Here is a 9,142-nt window from a genome sequence, read left to right on the forward strand (position 1 = left end):
TTGTATGTATAATTCTTACTATATATCCTTAGATGATGACAAAAAAGAATTGCAAAGAAATTTTAAACTTCACTCAGTAGTTTTACTGTTAGGAATAATACGATACTGTAATTGAAACTATATATAAAGAGAAAATACATAATTGTAATAGATATAAACATAGTTTAAATATATATAATGAGATATTATATAATACATAAATATATATAATTATGTACTAATTTTTAGTGTAAGGGAAAATAAAGACAAATATAAAATCAAAGAAATTAAGGAAAAGTTCTGTAATGTTATACTTGAGTTGGAAAATTTTAAATGAATCTATGGTTTAAAATTACGTGTATTTTTTAGTTCCATTTGCTGAGAGGTAATGACATAGTGATATCCGTGAGCATATCTAGTAGTCAGATCCTGATTTCCATATTTCCTACTAACAGGAATCAGGGCTGCTTGGAGACATTGCTGTTTCTAGCGTTAGGAGAGGTAAAGTATAAGCTGTTTTGCCAAAAAGCAAATATGTTGTCAAGGATTTCTAATGAAGGTGTATTAAAAGAATACAGGAGCCATCTTTTTTTTTTTTAAGATTTTATTTATTATTTACTTGACAGGGATCACAAGTAGGCAGATAGGCAGGCAGAGAGAGAGGGGGAAGCAGGCTCCTTGCTGAGCAGAGAGTCCAATGTGGGGCTCGATCCCAGGTCCCTGGGATCATGACCTGAGCCGAAAGCAGAGGCTTTAACCCACTGAGCCACCCAGGTGCCCCTACAGGAGCCATCTTAAGGGGCTCCTACTAGGGTTACCTGAGTGGCTTAGTTGGTTAAGTGTCCATCTCTTGATTTTGGCTTAGGTACTGATCTCAAGGGTCTGTGATCAAGCCCCATGTCTGGCTCCATGGTCAGTGGGAATTGGCTCAGATATTCTCTCCCTCTGCCTCCCCCCCCAACCCATTCACTCATGTGCACTCTCTCTCTCAAATTAATAAATAAATCTTTTTTCAAAAAAGAGGGACTCCCACTGGTGAAGTTTGAGACAATTTTAGCAAAAGAAGAATAATTGTAACTTATGATTAAAAAAAAAAAGTTGAAAACCATAAGAAACTCTTAATCTCACAAAACTGAGGGTTGCTGGGTGGGGGGAGAGGGGTAAGGTAGAGGGTGGTGGGGTTGTGAACATTGGGGAGGGTATGTGCTATTGTGAGTGCTTTGAAGTGTGTAAACCTGGCGATTCGCAGACCTGTATCCCTGGGGCTAATAATACCTTATATGACTATAAAAAAAAAGTTGAAGAGATAAAAATCTATGAGGCCTAGGGGATGCACACAAAAATGGGCACATTTTTGACACTGCCTGGCTAAGATGAAAAGAGTACATGGTATAGGGCCATGGTTGCTGGACTGATTAAGTAATCACTAAACCAAAGTGAAAATTAGATGAATCAATCAAAGTTGGAGGAAAAAAGCTCCAGCAAGGCTCTGACTTGTACATTGTAAAAAAAAAAGAAATAAAGAATAATGCATTTGTTGGACTTCTTCCCACCAATGTCAGTTGAATAAAGAGCATATATCATATCTTATCATGTTTTCAGAATATAAGCCAAAGTATATTCAAAGGTGCATTTCGGGAGAAAATGTTAAGCATTTTTGATGCTTGCAAATTCTGGAGAAGTGACACTTGCCCATCAGAAATGTACATGTAGGATTTATGAAGGCCAAAAGATGATTTTGAATATTGCACATGTTTCCCACAGAAATTGTCCGCATGCAAAATGATAGGATCTGAGGAAGAAAGGACTAGTTATGTGTAAAATAATTTTAACTGCAAGTAACATTGATGTAGTTTAATTTCAGGGATAGTCTGGACTCCCATGCATACCATAAATGTGGAGCACTAGAACTTTCAGATGAAAGAACTTGGACAATTGTTGCCCTGCACCAGAAATAGTGGAAAACATTTTGAAAAGAGAGCCAAAGTTAACTATCTGTAGTCTGACTTATACATCTTTTTATTTGGCCTCCAGACCTCTAAACAGCTCCTGTGGACCACCTCACTGTCCTCAAGACAACCATGAATGAGAAGGAACAGCTAGAGAAGTCTCTACTCAGGCAAGAGTTCATCTGGTCAGCTGAATAAAGAAAGATTCATGTCTGTGCCCACATTGTGCCTAGGACAAATTGAGGGCTTAATCATTGTGCTGAATTAAACACTTGGTATTAAGCTCAATGGATTTTTTCCATTGAAATTCCATTTCAAATTCCAAGGCAAAACTGCCCTGACTCACAGACCACAAGTCCAAGAATATTCTTCTTACAAAGTCACAACCCATATTAAAGGACAAACAAAATACTAAATATAACCTCTCTGTTTTTTAAACTGTTTTCTTAACTTCACACAGGGCATAGGCTGCATGTCCATTGTGGCAAGGAGAGTCCCTGCCCAAGCAGAGAGTACCCAAAGGTCCTATTTGAGGGGCTCAGTTCACATTGTTAAGCCACAGTGACTCACATCTTTGCATTGCCAATGTGAAATGAAGACTGAATTCTGAAGCTGAGAAAAGCAATCAGCACGAGTGTGAAAAGCACGCAGATGGCAAAGATGCCAACAATAAACTTTTTCATGATACCAATAGGCTCAATTCATCTAGGCAAAGAAATATAGGCACACAATGAATACAAGTGTACTTTCCTTCCCCAGTCACTTAGCAGCCTCAACATGCTTCCTTAACAAGGAAGAACAAAGAACTTCCAACTACAAATCTTTATGTACTTAAAAAAGAAAACAAAATCAACAACAAAAAAACCCATAGTAAATGTTCCCAGAAAAGTCTAGGATCCTAATATGGCTCAATGGTGGATCAGAGTGTTGACTGTGAATGAAAAAGACCAAGAGAGACATGTGGGTGGCTCAGTGTCTGCCTTTGGGTTAGGATCCCAAGGTCCTGGAGTGGAGTCTGGGCATTGGTTCCTTGCTCAGCGGAGAGCCTGTTCTCCCTCTGCCACACCCCCTGCTGTGCTCTCTCTTTCTCTCTCTCTCTCTTTCTCTGTCAAATAAATAAATATAATCTTTAAAAAAAAAAAAAGGAAGAAAAGAAAAAGACCAAGATACAAAATCAGGTTGGAAAACAGAAGAAAAATCAGAATCACTCTTTCTCAATATTTTAAGTAATATGTAGCAGTTACTAGAAAACTGGCATGCCCTTGAGCAGAGCTTTACTTCCAGCCTTAAAAAAAAGAGTTGCAAAACAGAAGGTAGAGTAAATGATTGTTCTTTTTTTCTTTCAATTTATTTTTATTTAAATTTAATTAACATATAGTGTATTGTTGGTTTCAGAGGAGGTCAGTGATTCATCTCCCCATATGTAATACCCAGTGCTCATTACATCACATATCTTCCTCAATGTCCATCATCCATTTACCCCATTCCCCTAACCTCCTCCCCTCCAGCAACCCTGAGTTTCTGTAATTAAGAGTCTCTTGTGTTTTGTCTTCTCTGATTTCGTCTTGTTTTATTTTTTCCTCTCTTCCCTATGATCCTCTGTTTTGTTTCTTAAATTCTACCCATCGGCAAGATCATATGATAATTGTCTTTCTCTGATTGATTTATTGCTAGCATAACACCCTCTAGTTCCATCCATGTGGTTGCAAATGGCAGGATTTCATTTTTTTGATGGCTGAGTAGTATTCCATAAATGGTTATTTTTATCATGTTTGTATGACTGCAAAGTTCAGTAATTCAACCATGTCAGCCCACTTAAATGAGGATTATTTTAGCTACAGAGGCGTTCTTATGGAAATCAAGATATAGGGACCAAACTATAGCAGGACATCATGAGAACAGGTATGAAATCTGGGAAGGCAACAGGTTATGGAGCAAATTTCTTCATATGTTCAGTGGCCATGTGGGAAGTACAAAATGACCAAAAACAAAATTACCTGAATTAACTGATTCTAAGTTTTTGCTTTAACTTTGTTTTATAGAAAATTATCAATAGTTGTCTTCCATTCAAAGCTAGTTAAAACATTTAATGAAGAATTAAAAGTTACAGCTCAAATTGAGAAAACTAATAATGCGCTGATACTGGAATATTTTTAATGTGCTTGTAATTTGTACTTGGGTTTTTTTCTTTTATTGAGATATAATTCATATACCCATATTCACTCTTTTAAGGCATATAATCTGTGATTTTTTGGTATATTCACATAGATGTGCAACCATCACCACTGTCTAAGTCCAAAACATTTGCATTACCCCACAAAGATATCCTCTTCCCATTATCAGTCACTCTCTATTCCCCATTTACTCCAGTCCCTGGCAACCACCAGTCTACTTCTTGTCTCTATGGATTTGCCTATTTTGGGCATTTTATATAAATGGAATCACTGGAACCATACAATATATGGTCCTCCGTATCAGGTTTCTTTCACTTAGCCTAATTTTTTCAAGGTTCATTCATGCTATAGCATGAATATCTCATCCTTTTCATGGATAAATGTATTTCATTGTGTGGCTATACCACATTTGTTTATTCATTCATAAATGATAGACATCTAGGTTGTTTCCACATTTTAGCTAATATGGACATTAATGTACAAACTTTTGTATGGACATATGTTTTCAAATACCTTGGGCATATACATAGGAGTGGAATTGCTGGGTCAAATGGAAACTCTATGTTTAATATTTTAAGAAACTGCTAACCTATTTTGCAAAGTGGCTACACAATTTTAATTCCTACAGCAAAGTATGGAGGTTCTAATTTCTCCTTATCCTTATCCACAGTTATTTTCCTTTTTTGTTCTGTTTCTTTATGGCTATCCTTGTAGATGCTAAGTATATCTCATTGTTGTTTTGCATTTCCCCAATGACTTACAGTATTGAACATCTTTTCATGAGCTTGTCTGCCATTTGTATGTCTTGATGGGGGAAATGTGGATTAAAATCTTTTGCCTTTAAAAAAAATTTATTGTTGATTTGCAGTAGTTCTTTATTTATTATGGATACTAGATGCTTTTTAGATATGATTTGCAAATATTTTCTCCCATTTTGTGGACTGTCACTTCACTTTTTTTGATAGTATCCTTTGAGGCATACAAATATAAAATCTTGGGCACCTGGGTGCCTCAGTGGGTGAAGCCTCTGCCTTCAGCTCAGGTCATGATCTCAGGGTCCTGGGATCAACTCCTGCATTGGGCTCTCTGCTCAGCAGAGAGTCAGCTTCCTTCTCTCTCTCTCACTGCCTGCCTCTCTGCCTACTTGTGATCTCTCTCTCTCAAATAAATAAATAATTTTTAAAAATATTAAGTCTTTATGAAATCCATTTTACTTATTTTTTATTTGATGACTTGTGTCGTGGGTGTTATATTTAAGAAGCCGTTGCCTAATTCAAGGTTACAAAAATCTACATTTACGTTTCCTTCTAAGAAATGTGCCATTTCTGGGCGCCTGGGTGGCTCATTTGGTTAAGCAACTGCCTTCAGCTCAGGTGCATTATCCTGGAGTCCCAGGATTGAGTCCCACATCGGGCTCCCTGCTCAGCAAGGAGTCTGCTTCTCCCTCTAACCCTACCCACCTCATGTTTTCTCTTTTTCTCATTGTCTCTCTCTCAAATAAATAAATAAAATCTTTAAAAAAAAAAAAAAGTGTGTCATTTCTTCTAAAATGGTGTCATTCCCCAAAAGGGAGAACAGGAGGAAGAATACTGCCCGGGTGCAACAATCTACTTGATATGCTTTCTTGGTTTTGCTTAGAGATTTTCCTCCCATAACTTTGACTTTTTTTTTTTTTTTTTAAGATTGCTATTTGTTTAATTGAGAGAGAAAGCAGGATCAGGGGGTAGGGGCAACGGGAGAGCGAGAAGCAGACTCCCTGCTGAGCAGGGAGCCCAATGCGGAGCTCAGTCCTAGGACCCCAGAATCCTGCCCTGAGCCAAAGACAGATGCTTAACTAACTGAGCCACCTAGGTGCCCCTAACTTTGGCTTTCTTAACACAGGTCATCAAGGCCTCTCTGTTTCTGTTTTCCTTTCAGTGTTACTGCTAACGATTGAGTTTCTTGATTCCCCAGTTTCAGGAAAAGAATCTTATTGACCCAGCTGTTTTTTGTTTTTTTGAAGGAAGTCACATAGTCTATAGTTGGATCACAAGCATTTGGGACAGATGCCCACCAGATCTAGTGAACTTTGACTTTTAGAGGGAAGAGAGAGACCACTTAATAAACTGTATTAATGATTTCTAATACTGTATTTTGGACAGGAAATTAATTTAGAGAGATAGTTCTCAACATATATAAAAATGTATCTGATGTTGTTTGTGGGAGTTTAGAAAATAAGCTGCCAGGAATCACTTGTAATATTAAATATTATTGCAGTAGGCCTGTGCCTGTGACCACCTGATTCCACCAGTTTCCCCTTAAGTTCTTTTGCTCTTTTTGAGTGCTTTTAACCAGACCCCAAGTTAATGCTAGTCCCCAACCACAGGGCACTTTTGTATTGGGGTATTACTTTCCAATGGGTTGCTTCTGGTGGCTCCCTCCCCATTCTGTTTATCCTTCGGTACCAGTCCAAGCATTCCCATTCCATTTTACCTCTCCACTGGTGTCTTCTGTACCCATAGAGATCCAGAAGTGTATAGTCCTACATCTCAGGCTGATTTCATGGGTGTTCAGAGTTTTCTGGTAGATATTTAGCTCACTTTAGGGGACTGATTGAAACAGGGTCTCCTACTTCTCTGCCATCTTGCCCCTTCTCTACCAAAATGTGTTTTATAATAAGAGGTTGGCAGTTGCCTGGCTCCTCTGAATAAATCTTCTCAATGCGGTGAAGGTAATACTATATTATCCTCATTCTGTAAAATAACTTGCCCCAAACCTACCTCAAACACATTGTTCATTTTAAAACCATCAAGAGGAGATGCCTGGGTGGCTCAATCGGTTAAGTGTCTGTCTTCAGCTCAGGGTGGCTCAGTTGGTTTATTGTATGCTTTCAGCTCAGGTCGTGATTCCAGGGTCCTAGGGATGAAGTCGAGTCCCACATCAGGCTCCTTGCTCAGGAGAAAGCCTGCTTCTCCCTCTGCCTGCCGCTCCCTTGCTTGTGCGCTTTCTCTCTGACAAATAAATAAATAAAACTTTTAAAAAAATAAATAAAACCATCAAGAGAAATCAATCTCTATTACACAATGTAATAGTAATTTTTTGAAGTATAATTAACATACAATGTTTTATTAGTCTCAGATGTACAATATATTGGTTCAACAATTATATATGTTACTCAGTGCTCATCACAAGTGGTCACCATATATCACCATATGACAGTATTATAAATATTATTGACTATATTCCCTCTGCTGTACTTTCCATCTCCATGACTTAATTGTTTTATAACCGAAGTTTGTACCTCCCAATCCCTGTTAGCTATTTCACCCATCCTCCCACCTACTTCCCCTCTAGCAACCATCAGTTTTTTTTCTCTGTATTTAAAAGTCTGTTTTTGTTTATTTGTTATTTTTTTGTTTTATAGATTTCATATGTAAGTGGAATCAGATGGTATTTGTCTTTCTCTGACTTATTTCACTTAGCATAATACCCTACCCTCTAGTTCCATCCATATTTTCATGAATATGTATCTAAATATACATATGTATATATAATTAAGTTTAATATTCAAATAACTGGAATTCCAGAAAGAGCTAAGAAAGAAAAATGGAAGGGAAGAAATCATCAACAAAGTAATATGGGAAGAAATTCCTAGAATTTCTAAGACTTAATTTCTAGACTGAAAGGGTGCACCATATGAATGGAATATAGCACATATGAATGGAAAGAGAACTATATTGAGGTTTATTACTGTCAAATTTTAGAACATAGAGCACAAAACAAGAAACAGAGAAAGGGGGAAAATTGGTCAAACGCTAAAGAAGCTAGACTCTGAATACTTCAGACTTTTCAGCAGTAACATTGAAAGCTCTAGAGGTTGATAGAATAATGCCTCAATAATCTGAAAGAATGTCGTCCCAGTTGAGATTTCTGTTCCCCAGCTAACAATGTGTTAGAACAACATAAAGCATCTCCAGAACACACAGCTTCCACAGAACATCACCTTCCATTTCTGTATTTTCAGGACTCTTGGAGATTAAGTCAAGAAAGAGAAAAACATAGGACAAAGACCAGGAGAGCCAACTGAAGAGGAGACTAAAAGAGTGCTAGGATGATGGTGAAAGATCCCAGGATGAGAGCTATCCATTAGACCTCAGGTGCTACCATTGCAGAATGGAAGAAGTCAGAGGCTGTTTGAGGCCCTTCATTAGGAAGATAAAATGGAGGTAATGCTAATGAATCTCACAGTTTTGAGAGGAGCTTTTGACAACTGATTAAGAAGTCAGGGGATGAATTAGTGAAAAATAAATTTAAAAAAACAAGACAACAAAAAATTAAGATAGTTATTAATTCCTGAGAAAAAAAAGTTATAAAAGAAAGAATAAGTCATTAGAGTTTACCATTTATTTTTGCTAAAGCTAACTTTTCATCAGCATAATAAAATAAACTCTGGTATTAACCTAATTAAAATTATTATATAATCATATTGGAAGGATGAGATAAAGTAATGAGAACACATGTATGATAGGAATGTGGAAGGAAAAGGAGCAAAACCTTCATCTTCTATGGTGGGAGGACATTAGATAATGTCTAAAATAACAGTCAGTGGTAAAAATTCAAGTACAGTATTTTGAGTGATGGAGGTAAATACTAAAATATTTAATAGAGTTTAAATTGGTTGTTTCTTAGAGAGGTAAATGCTGGGGTGGAGATGGAAGAGTCTTCTCTCTCATTACAAACCTTGTAGAACTATTTGATTCTAAATAAATGCATATAAAACTTAGATTTTATTAGTTAAAAATAGGGAAAGAGACAAGAGCTAGAGAAGAAGAGTCCAGAAAAACAAAATCAGTATAAATGCAGAGGTTTATACCTTATTTAAAAGGACGATATGGAATGTTTTTGAAGTCTATAGAAAAAATATGAAAAATAGCTCTTTTCAAAATGTAGTCTGAGAAAGTTATGTTTATTTAATAAGTCCAAAATGGCAATGTATGTGACACACATCCAAAAATAAAAGGACCTAAATGGTCTTAAAGAAATATATCAACCAGTCACTTC

General features: G+C 36.8%; 1 long non-coding RNA gene across 1 annotated transcript in view; it reads left to right on the forward strand.

Moving 5' to 3' along the window:
• LOC309861268 overlaps nt 1-8,170 on the forward strand; it is a 102,370-nt gene extending 94,200 nt beyond the window's left edge. Inside the window, exons 2-3 of the long non-coding RNA XR_014309833.1 lie at nt 2,014-2,113; nt 8,106-8,170. This is a non-coding gene — a long non-coding RNA (uncharacterized lncRNA). The remainder of the gene's footprint in view (nt 1-2,013; nt 2,114-8,105) is intronic.
• The last annotated feature ends 972 nt before the right edge of the window (nt 8,171-9,142 follow it).

The sequence above is a fragment of the Mustela nivalis genome (assembly GCF_964662115.1).
Source record: "Mustela nivalis genome assembly, chromosome: 3".
NCBI classification, from domain to species: Eukaryota; Metazoa; Chordata; class Mammalia; order Carnivora; family Mustelidae; genus Mustela; species Mustela nivalis.